The sequence below is a fragment of the Manis pentadactyla genome, chromosome 5 (genome assembly GCF_030020395.1).
Source record: "Manis pentadactyla isolate mManPen7 chromosome 5, mManPen7.hap1, whole genome shotgun sequence".
NCBI classification, from domain to species: Eukaryota; Metazoa; Chordata; class Mammalia; order Pholidota; family Manidae; genus Manis; species Manis pentadactyla.
In genome coordinates, this window is record NC_080023.1 from 91211891 (window position 1) to 91230702 (window position 18812).

An 18812-nucleotide genomic window follows, 5' to 3' on the forward strand; every position below is an offset into this window, starting at 1 on the left:
TACAATATGCGCCTGGCAAGTGTAATTTCCTCCTTTTATCCCCAGCCCTCCATGTGCAAGGTCAATTGAGAAGAGACATGGAAATATGGGGTTTAATTATTTGAGACATAAACCTGAAGGTCAAGATGAATACAAGGTCAGTCTGAGAGGTAAAGAATGGGTGCTATGCCTAAAGCCACCCATCACCTCCTGGGCCTGGCATTCAGCGTGTGCATTTGAAGCAGGGACTGAACAAGCGACTCATGGTGGTTGTAGGCAGGTGGTTGTCATGAGGGATGGTCAGCTGCATAATTTGGAGACTTAGTTTTGGGGGTGTGCGAGGCTCAGGGCAGCCTATTCAGTCCCCCAGAGAGAAGATAGATTTGGGAAGGGGGCAGGCCAAAACCTCACCCTGGGGAAATGGCATGTGAAGTAGAACTCATTCATCAGAGAAAAAGGGAGGGAACTTAACTGTTGGACAATTTGGGGTACTCCCAGACAGAGCAACTCTGACTCTGTTAATGCCCGAGGACTTCCAGACTTCCAAGTAAGACACACACACACACACACACACACACACACACACACAAGTGTGAAAAAGAATTTGGGGTTTTATTTGACTCAGTACAAGTCAACAGTGTGATGTGGCTACAAATCCACAGTAGCCTTCATATTAATAGAATTATCCTATTTAGATCTAGAAAGAGAGAATACAGCTCTGCTACTCTTGCCTCACTAGGGTTGCAGAGATAACTGGGTTCACACTGACAGGTGAGCAATGAAGTGGTAAGGGGACAGGAAACCGAGCCATCTGGATGAGTGCTGGAGTAAGTAAAGAGGTTTAAAAGAAGACAGCAAGAGTACACAGTATCTTCAAATATTTGAAAGGGTATATCAGTCAGGGTTTATGATTACTAACAACAGAAACTGACTGTGGTTAACTTAATCAAAAAAGTAATTTGTTGGAAGGTTATTCGGTGATGTGAAGGGTCATCAGAAGACTGGAGAACCTGTTTGGGAAAACACTCCAGAGCCAAGTGAGGCTGGCAGCAAAGGACAGAACCACGGTCATGCCACAAGAGCCATCTAGCCACGGTGCTGCCCGGTATCACCTCCACTGCACACTGGCCACAGTGGCCAGACCCGTCTCAGCTTCCGTGGATAGCTTTGGATGTACCTGCACCTCTGCTCCTGTCTGATATTAAAAATCCTACTCAGAGGAGCTTCTATTTGGCTACATGACCATGTGCAAGCTGTCTGGGGATGAGGAGATGGAATGCCCTGTCCCCTTAGGCTCTGCTTCCCTCTAAGACTCACACCATGGAGAATAATTCCAAAAGAAGGAGAGTTAAGATTCTGGGCAGACTTGAACAAATGAAAAAGCAAAACCAGCAAATATGCACTATAAAGTAGCAATCTTAGTGGAAAAAAGTTAATAGATATATGCAATTGGGAAGCAGATATTCATTTGATTGAAAAATATGTTTCTCTTAAAGAAAACTGGGCTAACACAATTGAGTGCCTTTGGTGATAGTGAGTTCCCCATTCCTGGTGGAAGGCAGGAAGGCACTGGTGACTACTTGGTGGTGGAAGTTTTCCTCTGTAAGAATAAATTCCCAGCAATACATCAGTTAGCAATAAACCAATGTATTTATTTCTTAATTATTCTGACAATATTGTAACAAAGAAGGAGAATATCTAGAAACTTTTCTGTGGATTTCTTAAACCCTAGGCCTTGAAACAACACATGTATGCTTGGGAGCAAGTATGGAAAAAGCTATGAATCGCTTGACATTTTCTAACAGGTTTAGAGAATAGGGGCTGGGGGAGGTGGATGGTGAGCATCTGTTTCCTACTTGTTCAGAAGTGGAAGTCATCTAAACCAGGCATGAGCAGGTTGGAGGGTGGGAAGTTTCTCACCAATAAATTAGTCCCTAAAACCTCCAAGAGACTGGTGGAGTAGGGCCAGAGATAGAGGTAAGCGAGAGAGAATACTTTCACCACTTCTGATGCCAGGAGAGATTTCCACCATCCTGCCACTTCCCACCCCAAAAGAGAGGCACTGGGGCTAACTACCCCTGGCACCCAGGGAGCAACATCTGGTGTCACTGGTACTTAGCCCTTCCTGGTACAAGGTCCTCTACTTTGTGCGCTTGGGTCAGTTTCTTCCTTGTTGCCCGTTTATAGCTCCTACATCCCCCTGCAAACTGGATTAATCTTGGCATATTTCTGGGATAAGATGGCTCTGCCCTATTCCTTTGTCTGAGGTATAGGACAAAAATTTTGTTTACTTTATACTGAGTGAGCTCAAGGAAGGGAAGACAGAATGGAGGGAGAAAGAGGGAAAACAAATATTTTTAAAAATTTTAATGTAGGTCAAATATTAAAGAATATATATTCTTTTATATATTCTTTATATAAAGAATATATGTATATATAAATATATATATATATATTCAGTGTGCTCAACATCTGAGGAGCACACTGAGAAAATGGGGCTCTCTGGGGGATGGTGTGAGTACGTAGGTCAGGGTGTGGAGAGATTGGCTGAATCCCAAAATACACTGAACCATACTCAAAGTTCTGGGGACTGATGTCAATTAACTCAAACTTACTTTTCCAGGTCAAAGAAAGAAGGAGATGCCTCACAGTCTTTACAATGCTGGGGAAGTGAAACCACAGATAAAGGAGTTCCTGAGCAAGGTTATTAGTGTGGATAATTAGCGTAATCATTCCAGTTTTATTTAGATTCATATGGTATCTTCAGAAAATGAATTTTAAAGCAGTTGAACTGCCAGGCACAACTTCCTTGCAAAATTTTAAACTGCCTGAGGTTTCTATCTTTTCAGATATTCACCATTTTCTGTTAAGAAAATGCCTTTCCTGAAATGTTGCCTGTTAAGGAAATTTATCTTTTCCTTCAGTCGTCACAGGAATGCAGGCGATTAGCCACGGAGCCCTTCTCTGTCTAGCACCAAGCATGAGTCGCCCAGCCCCGCAGAGGCCATGTGAATGGAACTGCAGAATGATCCTCAGAAGAAAAAGCCAGCTCCCACAAGCGGTGCCGTCCACTACGCCGAGGTAGGCACTGTGCGGAAGATTTGGTCGGCAGCAGGGAGGTGTGGGGCTAAGGGCAATGGTGAGGCAGTGGCTGGGGAGGTTAACACCAGTCTACTGGACCCTTTGTAATTAGTACTCCCCATTACATCCTAACTAAAGACCCTGAATTATTTAAGTAATTTTATTTTGTTGGCAGCAGACCTTTAAACCTTTTAAATCGAAATATCATGGGACATATAATATATAAAACAGAGGACAATATCTAAAATTTACACAGCACTTTCATGTACCAAGTTTTATATACTGATTTATTTCATCTTCATAACACCCTACAAAGAAATATTACTGTCATCTCTATTTCGAGGTGAGGAAACTGAGGCACAGAGAAGGAAAGTAACTCAGCTAAGATCATGAAGCTAGTAAAGAGCAAGGTTGTGAACTGGGCCCAGGCAGTCAGCTTCAGAACTCTCTTACGCAGAATGGGAGTGGAGGTCTCTGGGCCCTGGCCTTATCTCACCATCTCTTTGCCTACAAAATACCCTGGGCTCTATAAGACAGCTCAGGAAGCCCCTCAGACAGTTCAACTCTCTTCTTTTAAGAGATGAGGAAATTGAAATGTAAAGAAGTAAAGTGACTTCCTTAAGACCTCACAATCAGCAAAAAAGGGTCACTTCCATCCTCTTTTTATATTAAACACTCAGCAAATTCCCTCCTTATAAGCAGACTGTCTATTTTCTGTTGAGAAAAACGCCTTGAGGGTGTGTAGTGTGCCCTGAAGAGCATTCAGATGGATGCAGGAACCCAATGAGTATCAAAAGGATCAAAGAGCAACTTGAGGGAAAACCCAAATTAACTAAATTATGTCTTTTGCTTCTTCCTACTTCTTATATGAAACTCAGAATAAGAGAAGGGCAAATGAGACCTAAGTCATAAACTGTCATCATTCTTTTACTCAAGAAATAATGGCTGAGAGGTTACAGTGTGTCATGAACTGATCGTATGCAGGCACATACCATGGTCTCATTCCAGGTGTGGGGATACAGTGTGGAACAAGTCAAGTTCCAGTCCTCTTGGAGCTTACATTCTAGGATCTGTGGAGGACCAACTAACTTTGCATAGAGATGTCTATAGAGGGCTTAGAACCAGTCTGTGCCCTGGCCAGCTGTGGGTCATTAGTTACTGGGAGACCAAGGGAGAGGGTGGATGGTCTAGAACAAACCCAGCGCTCTTGTTAAGATGTTCTTATCTTACTCATGATGAACCATCAGGAGATTTCTTTAAAAGATTTTTTCCCTAACAATTTTAACTCTGTTTCTTACTTCATATTTGTGTATTAAGTACATGTAACATCTTTTTTTTTTATGGGAGCATACAGAAATCTTTCAAGAACTGATAGCACCTTTTTCTGTCCATTAAATTACCAGGCAATGGTTTCTTATCATGGATGAAAATACAAATACAACTTTCAAATCATTTCTAAAACTTGCTGATGATAGAAACTTTGGTGAAAGAAATGTGGTAATTAATACTGTTAAATTTTAATGCATCTATTTGACAGACCTGTAACAGTTACTGTCTGTTGCTGAGGTTTCCACTACAGATGCAAGAAAAAGTGCCCTTGTGCTTTCTGTCTTAATTATGGCAGCCCAGATTAGATGGGGGAATGCAAAGGGGAAAATATTTGTATGTTTATGTAGACTGAATTCCAATATATGTAACTATGCAATTAATCAACAGTTATTTATTAAACCAGTTTCTGTTAATTCAGAAGCTTTTGATTGCAAATGAATGAAGCTCAAGATGACTTAGGCAATAAAAATAATTTGTTGGACTACATAACTGAAAAAGTTCAGGGTTACTTCAAGATTCAGAATGGCCTGAGCAGAGCTCTGTTTCTTTACCCTTCTCTCTGCCCTGATTCTCCTCTTGGCACTGCCTTTATTCTTAGGGTGGTTAGTCTCCTAGTAGAAATACGACTGTATTATTTTAAAGCTCATACCTGGACACTGCTCTGTCTAGAGTAAGAAAGAATTTCCCCCTGATCAGCAAACAAAAGTCTGGGTTTCACTCTTATTGAACCAACATCATAGAGAAGGACCCTTAGAGAAGGGTCATGTGCCTTCTCTAAGCCTATCACTGTGGATAGGAAGCCAAGATTATACTGATTGGTCCAGGCTATTTAGGGTGCGCCCCTGGAGTTGGAAGAAAGGCAGAGAATCCCAAACTGCATAGCTGCTACCCAATGGAGGAGAGGTGAGGTGGATGCTGGAAAGTAACTCAATTCCACTTCAATCTACTATGCTCCATACACTGTTCTAGGCTTTGAGGGTATCACTGTGAATAATCCAGTCTAGTTAAACAACCGTAAGCAGATCTTTAAAATATTCATAACACAACTTTGAGGTTCTTAAAATATGAGGTTGGGTAAAACTCCAAACTGTTGTTCTGATATTTCTAGAATTATTGTCTAGCCTACAGTGCACAGTGAAGGAATTGCTCCAGGAGTCAGAGGATTTGTTCACATATACACCCAGCAAGTGGATTTTGTTTATGAGACCCAGAATTTGAGGAGGCATAATCAATAGGTCCACTATGAGGATTTACAAGATTCCCATTTGATTCTGCTTTATATTTTCAGCTGGAAGCAATTAAACTCCCCTAATGGAAAGAATCTTTTTTAATATTTAGGTAAATCAAACTAAAATAATTGGTTTAGGTGATTGCATTGTGTTTAAACCCAAGTCTTAGCCAAGATGGTGTATGGCAAAGGGGAAAAGAAAGTGTGGGGAGAACACTCCTGCCACGTGGCCCTTTCCCCAGTTGCTGGAAATTTCCTCTGTCACAAGTTGCATCTGCAGAGTTTGCCACCCTGGCAGCCTGCCTGTGTGCCAGGATGGTCACTAATTGGGACCACCATGACATTAAGGCTGAAAGTGGGGTTGAAAGCTAAAGGAGATACTCTGAAGATTCTGTTCTTTGCAATTACCTGGGGATATGCAAGCTCTATTCAATAGGAACAAATTGTTTACTTCCCTGAAGTGTGCTATATCCCTGAAAATCTTTAAATTCTGTCTAAGTAATGCTCATGAGCTGCATGTTATAGATCTCTACATTATGTGATAATATAGCTTAAACAGTGATCTTTGTCTTAGTCACAGTCTTAGCAAAGACAGAAAGAAAACACATGAAGTTTGGTGCTGTAGGATGATAATACCAGATCTTCTTCAATGAAGCTCAATAAAGTTCAGTCCCCACCTTTCAGGCTATTACTATCACAGTCATTAGCACTGCCATGGCACACACATGAATTGTTCATCACCTTATTTTGAGGTTCTTGGTCAACTTTGAGAGAACTGTAGAGATATGAAAAGTTAGGCATTAAGGCTGAAAGAAAAGAATCAAAGTTTTGCCATGTGTATTTCATTAAATTTAATTTAGAACCAATCAAGCATTTTTCCAATGAATCATAATCATAAAATAGGGAATTTGGCACAATGTTTCCTCTTCACTATGTTTTCCTTAACATTGGGAGTGAATATAGTAATAGTGGACCTCAGAAGACTTGACAAACTAGGATAAATCTTTTTACAAAGGGGGAGCAGGGTGCATTTCATTGTTAAAAGTCAGATCTCACAATCCTCCTAGTTAAGAGAACTATCAATGCCCTCAAAAGCACAAAGGGACAGCATTCTGCCTATTAAATGTGCTTTTGCATTAATGCAGAAGTTCTTTGTTAATAACCACATGTGTAGCAGCCACATTTAAACTTCAGAACATCAAAATTAGATGTATTTGAATAAAGAAGAGAAAAAAAAAGGAACCAAAAGCTATTAAGGAGAGCTTTTAAAGTCCTGGCTAGGTGTGATTTCAAAACAAACACATCCACACGGTCCCAGTTCAGACAGATAGAATCCTCTAGTCTCCTCAGGGGTTGTACTTGGAATATGAAACATAAATTTTGTTTGATGTTTTTAAAAATTTTTGCAAATAATATTTTCAATGCAATTACTTTTGAACAGGGCAGTGGGGGAAGCCAAGTTAGGTTAACAGATCAACCATAGAAAATTCAAGAGGGTCCTTTGCAAGGTGAGAGGGAGTGTGTGGCTTTGCCATGTGGTTGTGTGGCTGCTCCCCGGAGTCGCTTTGCCTGTTTTGCAGGGGTTTGTGGTGTATTCACGGACACTTAGGTGGCTGCAGGCTGAGTATGGCTCTTGGGCGGGCTAAGCCAGGTTGGCACACTCTTAGCTCTGGGAAATCCACACTGTTTTAAAAAGAGCAGGTGGGTAAGAAAGCTGAACACTGCAGGGCACGTCGTGCAGCTGTGAGAGGTGGAATTCCCCTCAAAAGGATCGGCGCTGCTTTGAAAATAAATTGATCGTTAAAATAGAAGGATTTCTGAGGCAGTAGATGAACATGGGACTTGACTGGTTTCAAATTAACTCTTTGTACTCATCTTTCATTCATGCTGTAAGAAAATGTCTACTTTTTCCAGAGGGGTAACACAAATAATATTTGACATCTTTTCAAGATGAGTGAAAATGTTGGAGTACTTCTGCCACTGCATCTGCTTTTGATTCCCCCTGCATCTTGTTGCTAGAATGCGTGGCAAGGAGCGACCCTGGCTGCAAAGCCAGCACTCTGTTTTGTTTCACGTTCAGTATTTAGAGAAAGAGGGATGTGCTTCTCCCTGGCAGGACGGCCTATGCTTATTCTGATGTCTAGAGGGAAGGTGGCTGGTGTTGATGGATGCCCTTCCTTCTGTCTTTCTGGGTCTGTGCTGGTCCCTTGGGTCCCCTCCCTGAGCCCCTCCTTTTGAGTTAAGAAAGACCTTGCTTCTCTTCTTCTTGCTACTAATTTAAAGCCTTTCCTCTCCCTTGTAGAAAATATCTGATACTACCATTTTCTCTGAGGAAGACTATTTACATATCTGTTAAAGAGTCTTTCGTCCACGTATCCCATGAACAATTAAATGCAGGGCAGACTAGCCTGTGGAAACCTTTCTGGCTACTTAAGTGAAGTTTCCTAATCCTTTTCTGCAGCAACCCAGACCCCAGCACTGAGGCCCATTCATCTGCTGTTGCTCCTCAAGCACTTTGATCTCAGGCCTTCATTACAGCTCATTTCAGCATTAAGGATGATCTGAATTCATGAGCTCTTCCCTTCCTAATAAGTGCCATTCATATCCATCCTCAGGAGCGACCACAGCTCACAGAAAACTGGTTCAAAACACACAAGAGAATAATGGACTAGCTTCAAACACAAGTGAAAAATGGGGGTTTTATTAGCCAAATGAACCTTTGAATGAGAAACTTCATTAAACAGAGGAGTCTCATTTTCAGGGTGCTGTTAAATCCACCAATTGCCACTCCGAGATTAGTATGTGTGGTTGGTTATTTCATTTTTTTTCAGATGGAAATCCTGAGGTAGAGAAGAGATGGAATATGCCACTGCATCACGGCAGGCCTAGAGTTGATTTGGCTTCACAGTTTTTGAAAACCATGGATGTTTTTCATGGCTTTTATATTCAATTCATCTGGACTGAAATGTGATGCTCCTAAAAATAACCTACTCTTCTTATCATTTTTCTTAAAAAAACTTGAATTTGGATTTAAATAATACCTTGATAACTTCTAAAGCCATCAAGCAGAAAGAAGAACAGATAGTTAGATGACAGGGGCTAGCAGAGCCAAACGAAGGCAGACAGGCAGAGAGCGCGGTGGCAGCAGCCACCACCTGGTCCATTAACAGCCTCTGCTGTAATGACATTTTGCTCTGGCTTTAAACTGGTGAAGGCACAAAGGAGACATTATTAAAGTCTTAATTCCCACAACAGAAAGCTCATCCTGTGCACCAAAGTGGTACCTCAATTAGCATTATGGCAGATTCTGATTAAACACTTAGTAGGAGCACTCAAGACTGTAAAAATGAAGGGGGAAAAAGAGTAGGTGGTGTTCCCTTAAAAGTCCTTTAAAGTTCCTGAGGGGCACTACTCCTTATTGCTCTATCATTTCATTTTCTGCACTCCTCCCAATCTTTAGGACCCTTCCCCAAACTCTCCACTCCTAATCCATGTCCCCTGCCCCCTTTCCACCCAACCCCCAAGTCCCACAAATGTGCCTCTCACAAAAGGTGGCCGAGTGAGGATCACAGGCCAAGCCTTCCTTCTTTGGCAGGAAAGGAAGTGTGGCCCCAAGAAGGCAGAGGTAGGAGACTTAAGGCCCTTAAGGAAAACAGGTTTGAGGGGATGGGGCCTCTGTGTACATTTGCAGTGCCACAAAGCACCCCTGGCCCTGCAGTGGCTTTGCAGATTTCAGGGGGTAAGCACTTCAACCTCCTTCCAGGGGACCCTGCGATTCAAAATGGTTGGTGCCCAGGCATCACCTTCACTCCTGTCAAGGCACCACGAGAGGGCTGAAATGAAAATTAGCAGCAGGAAGAAGAGCTTCATGATCCTCTTCACCAAGCCTTTCAATTAAGCTACTGATTAGATCTTAAATTTCCTTACCACATAAAAAGATGAAGGCTTCACTCATGTGAGTGGTTGGGTTTTTTTCTCTCCTCTGGCCAAGCCCAGTGTTTTTAATTTTGCTGGGCTGAGAAACCAAGTCTCACGGTCATGCTGCTGCTGAAACAGACACAGAGCATCCAAGATGTTCCTTTGGTCCAGGGCCCCGCTCCTTGGTCAGAGCTGAGAAGTAGCATGGCCTCCGCACACTTGTCTCTGCCCCTGAATCAAGGGAAGTACAGTCGGTTCCCCTCAGGCAGAGCCGTCTCCTCCCTGGAGTTCATGCTCACCTCAGCTGAAGACAGAGCAGCCAGCTGGATCAAGATTTACATGTCTTTGTCCTACTATTAGTTAAGGGTGCAAACAATTTCACTTTTTACAATCTGTTTAAAAGAAAGACTATCAAGACATTTGTATATTTTCCATGGCAATCACTAGAACAAATTGTTATTCTCTTTTTCTCTGTATAAGTCTTGTAAAGAGACCTCTTTGCTTGCTGGGCCATTTTCTGGCTAAATTCATGTGTCTGTATTCCTTGGAGGGCAGATACATTAGAAATAGAGTTGTCACTGGGGTCAAACACTAGACCAAAATTGTGGAGCACCAACTAGTAGATTTTACCCCGAATAGAAAGTCAATGTTAATAAGCTACCTTTTTAATAGTCACTCCAAAGCCTGAATGCTTTGGTTTGATTTCACACAGTTTATATTCATGAAGAACTTTCAGAACTCTTTACCATGTAGATGTGTTGCACTAAACCTGAAGAGTAATTTAAATTGGCCACAAGGAGCTAGAGAGTTTAGGAGCAGAAGAACTAGTGTACCTAGGTCTTTGTAACACACAGTGTTGTCGGTAGGCTGGATGAAATTAGAAGGACCTTTTTCATTTACTCTTCCTTTGACTTTTACATGCCAAATAGAGTAATTTCAGGATGTCAGGTGGGCAAATATTATTATCATCATTTTAGAGATCAAGAAGCTGAAAGAGAATAAACCACCTTCAGGTGTGTCAATGAACTCATGCCTGATACCTTCTTTACTGCCATGCCAGCCCTACACAACTAGTGGTTAAGAATGGTGGCTCTGGAGTCAGGATGCCTCACTCAAAATGTCAGCTTTCATGTTCTTGAAAGAATGGGCTAGTCATTGCAACCCTCTCAGCCTTAGTTTCTCATCTTTAAAAAGGGGATGTGACAGAACTATCTTATAGGGCTGGTGTGAGGGCTGAAAGAGGTAAGGGTAAGAACCTTTTAGAACAGTGTAGGTCTAATATATAGTGCACACCCAATTAATGCACTTGTATTATTATTGTCATTACTACTGTTATTGAGGAGGAAACTGAAGATCAGAACTTCTGAGGAATTTCTATAAGGAGGCCACACAATTAAAGACAGAGTTAGAATGACCACAGCATTTATTTTGGGGTTTTTTTTTGTGTGTGTGTGTCTTTGTGTCTATTCCCTAGTGATAGCTCTTATTTCTTTTCCAAATAAAAGTGTGAATTTCCTCTGAGTATTGTTGTTACTCAGTTTGATCTATTTCCTAAGAATATACAGATTTTAAAACAGGATTAGCTCACAGAAGCAGCCAAATGGAGAGCTGGTTGGAGGATTTGTCCTAATACTGATTCAAACATAAATTTTAATGCAGCTGAATGCATCAAAGTACAAGGGCTCTGTTTAGTTGGGTACCAAGTAGTTCCAGCAAGTATTTTTCCTAAGGGGCACCCAGGCTGATGGAACTTCAACTGCTCTAAAATGCCCTACCATTTGGAAATGAGTGAGCTGTCAGATTTGCCAACAAAACATGTCTGTAATTCTAAATCCATCATTCTGGCAGAACTCATAAAACAAGGTCCAGATTTATTTTCCACTTGGTGTTTGTTCTGCTCATTAATTATATTCATATCTGCTTCTTTGAAGTTATTGAGACTATTGGGAAATGTAAAAGAAAGCTGTATTGATTTCAGTCTTAGTATCATTCCATCTTTATTTCCTTCATCTATGAGCTCTCAGACATGGGAGGGACATGTGGTGGGGGGTATAGTGTGTCGGGCACAGTGTAGGGCATTATCAACAGAGCCCAGGCTCTCCAGACCTGCAGTCTCTTCAGCGAGAGGGTTTAGATTTAGAACGTCTGGATTGTATTCTATGAAAATCTCCACAGCCTTTCCTTTCAAAATCAATTTCAGTTGTCAAAAAGAAGGGGGGAGTGGTGGTGAGTCACTTTGAAATCATATAGCTTACTATTATCATCGTTTTTAAAAAGTTTATTACTACAATTTTTCTCCCCAGGGAGCTGAGTTGATTTATAACCCCACCCTCCTTATCTCGACATGTGGCTGAGTTCAGACGGGAATTAAAATTGGGGTATTTTTTTGCCTCCAGAAAAAGTTGATAGAACATACCCCAACCTCATTTTCAAGTTCAGCAGGAACTTTTTTAGCCCCTTGACTTGACTTTAAAAATGCATGTGTAGCAACTACGCTCATACCTCTCCCCAGATTTACATATTTTCCCTGGATATTGAGCAGAAAGGCCTTCCTGGAAACAGTCTTCACAACTGCAGAATGTAGACTTATATAGCAATATATGCTGGGTCAAATAAAAGTTCTCTGAGAGAGCAGGGGTTCTTATCTGATTTGTTCGTTGCTGTATCCCAAACACCTAGAACAGTGCCTGGCTCATAGTAGGTGCTCAATAAGTATTTGTGAAGTGAGTGAATGGGGATGTAACACAGAGTGATAACTAGGGGCATGGCTTTGGGGTTAGAAAGAAAGACCTGGGTTCAAATTGTAACCCGCTGCTCATGAGCTTAGTGGGCTTGCTTAGCTGCAGCACTGCCATCTGCAAAATGGATGTAAGGATAGTCTATTGTTTCAGGTGGCTGGGAGGCCATGCATGGACAAGACTTAGTGGGCTTCTGAATATGTAAATTATCCATATGTGTTTCACATTCCTGTTCTATGATCCTCCAGATCTGGGTTTGACGGTCCCCTTGAGTCCAGATATTTGGGGCTCATGAAGCACAACCTGTCTTCCCAAACAGGAAGTGACCCTCACTCTTTACAAAGGAAAAGCCCCCTGTCTTCCTCGCCATTTCAGCAGTGATGGGGCAGCCTCTTCTGTGTCCCTGACCAGGGCTCATATCACTCCTGGGCTAAGGGTCTGTGTCACATCATCCCAGGCACACCAAAGAGAGAGGGAGAAACCGTTTTCGGTCCAGATGACTGACAGCCTGGGATTATTATTCTTTGGGTTCCTGGACACAGGGCTCCCATTATTTCCATAGAGCTTTCATTTATTTTTTCAGTGTTGAAAGCTCATGCCAGTACAGTCGTCTGAAACCTCATGGCAACATATACATGAGACGATCATATTCCGTTCCTAGTTCCTTTAAACAGGGTGCTACTGTTGCAGAAAGGAAGTTCCCAGGTAGCTATTTCCTTGAGACTTGAATGTGGTCAGCAAAACTGTTTTATGCAAAGTAGGCTTTGAAAAGATGTTTGCTGGCTGAAATATAGGGACTGCCATTCCCAGCTGACCTGTTTGCCCACCCTGGCCAGTAATCCTGCCTTTCACCAGTGCCAACACCTGATACACCAGAAGAAGATGGATCTTTCCTTCAGCTGCCTTTCCATAACCCCAAAGAAGCATCCTTCTCCCAATTCTTTAGCCTTTTCAGAGGAGACAGGGGGAGTGTGATGTGGGATGGCAAAAAATCAATGACAGAAAACCCCTGTAGCACACGCATGCTGGGCATGGCAATCAAAAGTAGAGGAGGGTCTGAAGACCTGGTCTGATGAGACCAGGAGGTGAAAAATACCTAAGGCAGGTCAAGTGGGTTTCATAAATGAGGGAAGAGGACAGGATGTAAAGCAAAAATACTAAGGAAGGGGTAGGTGGAGACTGGGGCAAACTGCAAAGTGAACATCTTGCCCAAAGGGGACAGTCACTACTCAATTTCGACTCATTGTTTTTTGGGGAATTCAAACCTAGTGTTGTCAGATATATTGATTTTTAAAGAGAAGCCAATACTCCATTTATCTTCTGTGAAATCACTGAAATTGTAAACATTGACAACATTTTTATTATTTTTTAAGTGGTTTATTGTTATTTTTAAGAAAACATATCTTTGAGCCTCAGATTTCTCTGGGATGAACATTCATTCTGCAATCATTGCCGAGTATCTACAATGTGCCTGGCACTGTGTCAGCAGCCAGCAGGTATAAAAATGCAAAAGACAAGGCTCACATTTTCAAATACTTTGTTAAGTGAAGGAGAGAGACACAGAAGCACAGAAAAAGTGATGGAATGGAGTAAAATGATAAAGATCACTGGGACAGTAAGGGCAGGGACCTTAGTTTCCAAGGTAGGAGGGCATCAGAAATCATGAGAAGGGGTTTACCTACTGGAGAGAAGGATGGGGGTGATTAAGGACATTCATGGCAGAGGAAAAGCATTACTAAAGGTGTGCAGGTGGGACCCTGCCCAGCACATTTGGGAAACTAGGAGTAGGCTTGCTGGGCTAGTGTGCAGGGCAAATGGCAGGGGAAGAGACTGGCTCTGTCTGGTGCAATCCAACTGTTTTAAATCTCAAGTTGATCCCAAAAGGGCAGAACACACTTGCACTGAACTCCAGTATTTACTGTGGTACCACTGCAGCCTAAAGAAAAACTCTTGGGGAACTCACATGGATATGTTTGTCTTTTTCCATTTCCAGCCCACATCTGTAGTCGTTCTGTCTCTGTTCATCATCTGCATCTCTCATCCCATTGTAACTGTATCCATTCAGCATCTGGGCACTTCAATACCCATCCATACCCAGTATCTGTTTATAGTTGTGTAAGAGAGCTGAATGGCAGCAGCACTGAGTTCACCAACAGCTACAATCCTATTATTAGGTAATTACTTATTTTCCCCCAAACTTTTAAAAAAGTACACATCTACCAAATTCATATGAATATCCTTAATAATCTGAATATGATTCAATTTTACTGGTCCTGTCTAATAAGATGTTTGTTTGTTTGTTTGTTTTTCAAAGTCTTGCCTTTATCTTCCTACCCAGAGTTACACAGGTCATCAGAACATGATTCTGATTGAAATAGGTATATATTGCCTTTTTCACACCAAATATAATTATGGGTATAGCATGATTGTTATTAAGCATCTGACTCCAGTGCTAGGACTCAAATCCCAGCTCCAAATCTGACCTGTTGTGAGAGCATGGGATGGTTGCTTTACTGCAATGAGTTGAACTGTGTTCCCCCTTTACAAAAATCCATGTGTTGAAGCTTTCATCTCCCACAGATAAGAATGTGACTCTCTTTGGAGAAAGGGCCTGTAAAGAAGTGACTAAGTTAAAATGAACCTGATAGGGTGGGCTCTAATTCAACCTGACTAGTCCTTGTTAGGGGAGGAAATTTGGGCACACAAAGTGACACCAGGGATGTGCCAGCATGGAGGAAAGACACATGAGGGCACAGAGAGAAGGCGGCCATCTGCAAGGTGAGGAGAGAGGCTTCAGGAGAAGCCAACCATCCTCACACTTTGACCTTGTTTGTGATCTTGATCTTTTAGCCTTCGAACTGTGAGAAAATAAATTTCTGTTGTTTAAGCCTGTGGTATTTTGCTATGGCAAACGAATACCTCTCCATTTCTGTTTGCCATGCAAAACCTCATAGGACTTTCTTAAAGATTAAATGAGCTGATGTAAGGAGAACACTTAGTACCTGACACACAGATGTATATGTGTTAGCTACTGTTAATAGTAATATTATTTCCAATGGCTCCAAGTCAAAGAAAAGAACTGTGTAATAAAATTATATCTTCAGCTGGCCCATATCCCACTCCAGCTCTTATTTGAAATGTGCAAATTTTGTAGGGGGATGGAGTAGATCATATGAAAAAGGCTAAGAAACATTTTAGCACACAAACATTCATGAATGTGGAGTACGTTTTTCTTCTTTGTATTAGCTGCTATATGTAATTCTAGAATTTACTTTCAAATTGGTTCGAATATGTTTCCTCTCTAGATTGAAATAATAATAATCTCATTTGCCCTAACTCCAAAGCCCTTTGAAGTTAAACACTGAGAGAGAGGATGGCGGGCCCACTCAGCAGAGATTAGATCTTGTTTTAAACACTAGCTGCCCTGAGAATAATTTCCTTAATTAATATTCACAAGATATCATACACTTGAGACTATATTTTCATGTAACCTACTTGCATGTAATTGTTCTTCACTAAGGCTCTTTGCTGCATTTGTATCTTCCTTTTGTGTCAGTATTCAACAAAATGATTTCCATCTAAAAGCAGTGCTGAAGGGGGTGTGGGGTTCACTGGGTCTCCCCTTCTGTGTGAAAGCTAGCACACATGGGCTTTCATCTCATTTCTAAAGTTAATATTGTTTTGTGCTTATTGCTATTCTCAACTGGATACACATGGCTCCCAGACCCCCTCTCCCTTCTGGATTCAAGGCCCGGACATTTTCAGGGGCTGCCCTCTTGTTGTCTCCAACCACATGGCAAGCGTTTATCAAAGCACCCTAATGGCTTCAACTGGCCGAAGGGTCTTAAAGCCTCCAAGGAGCCACATCTGTGATCAGTAACAGTTTCTGAGATTATCAGTGCCCATCTGTGTCAGGCAATCAAATATCCTCAACTGAAGGGACTTCAGGTTATGCAAGAGTCAGCTTGCCCAAAGGTCTGTGAAGGGAGCTAAAATGACTTGGAAAGAAATCTCTCTGCATGTCTAATTTCAAAGCCTTGCAAGTATGCATACAACTCTGAGTAAATTGAAAAATTAACTACATTTTAAATAATTTTTTTAAAAGTTTAAATAAGTTTGCTCACTGCTTAAATCTCAACCAGTGAGTTTTCGACATTTGCAAGCAAATGCCCCTTACAGTAAAAAAGCACCTCGCCCCCCTCTCTCCAGCACACACTATGTGGCAAAAAATACTTTCTGCTTGTTTGCTATGTTTCCATAGCTGTTTGTTGCATATAATTTTTGAAGTCGTTTATAACAATTCTACCATCAAACAATCAGTGGTTGAGTTAACTCTTAGGACACAATTATATTTACTGTTATAAAGGTACAAAATACTCAAATACTTATATAGTGTCTAGGTCATTATATATATATTAAATATAGTATATACTATATGTGTATGCATATTCATATGTCTATAATTTCCTTCCCTAGATTCACTAAGTGCAAGGTGAAATTTCTTTAGTGATTACAGATCATAAAGTCCTACATGGGGGCAGCAAATATTTTCAAGGTTTTTTGCTTGTCTTGCAATTTCCTGCTTGCTATGTTCAGCTGGAGCATAGTATCTGCCAATGAATCTCACTTTGAAATGACTGCCCATCTAGGAATTTGCTTGCATGGAGAACGTGACAAAAGAACTGTTCCTGTACCCAGCTGAAGTCTCCCCTTCCTTTGTTTTCCCATGTAAGAATATCTTCAAGATCCTCCAGGTCAGAAAAGAATTTAATTCTCTTCTGCAGCTGCATTAAAGCCCTCTAGCTAAATGCCCCACAGTTTATTTAACCAGTCTCTTATTCTTGAACATTCCAAATGGTCACAAATAATGCTACAATGAATAATCTAAATACATCATTTATGTGAGAATACACCTTAGGAGAAAAACTGGTGGACAAAGCATATGTATAGTTGCAATTTTAATGATACTTCCAAATTGTTTTCCATTGGGATTATACCAATTACACTCCACCCAACAATACAGGACAGTGCCCATTTCTTCATACTCTCCCACATGCGCACTGTCAAACTTTTAATCTTTGATAATTTGATTGGTGATATATTGAATCTCAGTAGAATGAGGCTGGGCAAATAATTTTTATTCATTTCAATCATTTGTATTTCCTTATTTTGTAAACTGTCTTACACAGTGTCTTGCCAATACACGGGTTTCAGCCCTGGGCAAGTTCACTATAGATTCAATGTGACCAAAAAAATTGATAGCAAAACGTTCTTGAGGCAATAAGCAAAACTTATTTCCAGGTGGCAGGTCAGTCACTAAAATCCCGTTCACTCAGAGTGAGTCTGCATGCAGCAAGCCAGTCTCTGCCTCTGGGCCCCTCTGTCTGCACAGCCATCCCTCACAGTCATCCTCTGGGCCTCTGTCCTCGGTGCTGCCACCACTCCAGCCTCTGCTCTACTCTCCTGCAGCCTTGCAGCCCTGCCACTGAGTCTTGCCCAGAGCACTGGGCGGAGCTCTTTTTATAGAGTCAACAGCCATGTATTGCCCACAGGTGTGCAGTGAGCTAGTCAACCACAGCCAGGTGAGAATCCCAGCCACAGGAACTCTCATTTTATCCACACTCCACCCCTCCAGGATTCTCTCCTCTCAATCTACGTGCCCTTAGTCCTCTGCAATGGTCCCTGTGCAAGGAAGCTTGAACATTGTTCTCCAGCCTCTCCAGCAAAAAGTCTTGCAAAAGTCTTGCAGACACACAGGCTGGACTCGTGGCTCTGTCTCTGACCTCTGCCTCTTTGGTATTAATGGCTAGAACTGCTGCTCTGGTTTCAGTTGTTGCCATGGCTCCAGTAAGATCCTGCTTGGCTTCCCGTCTAATTTCCTTCCATCTACTCCTGCCCATATCAAATCAACCCACATCTGGGTCCTCATGACCCTCATGGGGCCCCTCAAATTCCTCCTGTGAGTAACAGATCTTATTTCTTTCCGGGTTCTCATTGCTTCAGCTACTGTACGTGTCACCTCACATTTTGTAATCACTGCCTCAAGGCAGGCTCCACTGTCAGAGAAGACAGCTTTCCCATCTCTGATCCCGACAGAACAATTCCATCCACCCCTAAGTCCCACAGCCCCCAGCTCAGCCTGAGTATAGGGGCGGACCATAGAGTGCTCCATGACCTGGGGAGGGGGCTGCTCCTCTCCTTGGAGAACGTTCAGCTGCTGGGTCTTTGTTTTCTTTACAACCACTGGGCATGCTTTCAATACAGGAGGTGCCAGTGCCTCCAGCACCACCCCTTCATCCTTCCCCAGCTCCTCCATTTCTGGGGCTGATGGCACCTTTCTCTCCCCTCCCCCGAGTGCTTCCTCTGCTACAGTGCCTTGCAACAATGCCAGCTCAGTCTTCAGCAGCTCTCTTACCTTCAGCTCAATGATTACCAGCTGACGTTCTCGTGCCACCTCTGCCTGTGCTTCCCTCAGGAGTTCGTCCTTTTCCTTGGTGGCCTCTTCCTCCTTCAGAACACCTGGCAGCGCTGCCTTCTCA

The 18812-nt window shown here is 42.1% G+C and overlaps 1 protein-coding gene and 1 non-coding gene across 2 annotated transcripts in view; one reads left to right on the forward strand and one right to left on the reverse strand.

Annotated features, from left to right (window-relative positions):
- Positions 1-18812, reverse strand: part of LOC130683964 (uncharacterized) — a 165027-nt gene that overhangs the window by 132911 nt on the left and 13304 nt on the right. The window lies entirely within an intron of this gene.
- Positions 4581-4710, forward strand: LOC118930108 (small nucleolar RNA SNORA31). Its single transcript, XR_005031886.2, has one exon. It is a non-coding gene; the product is annotated as a small nucleolar RNA SNORA31 (small nucleolar RNA).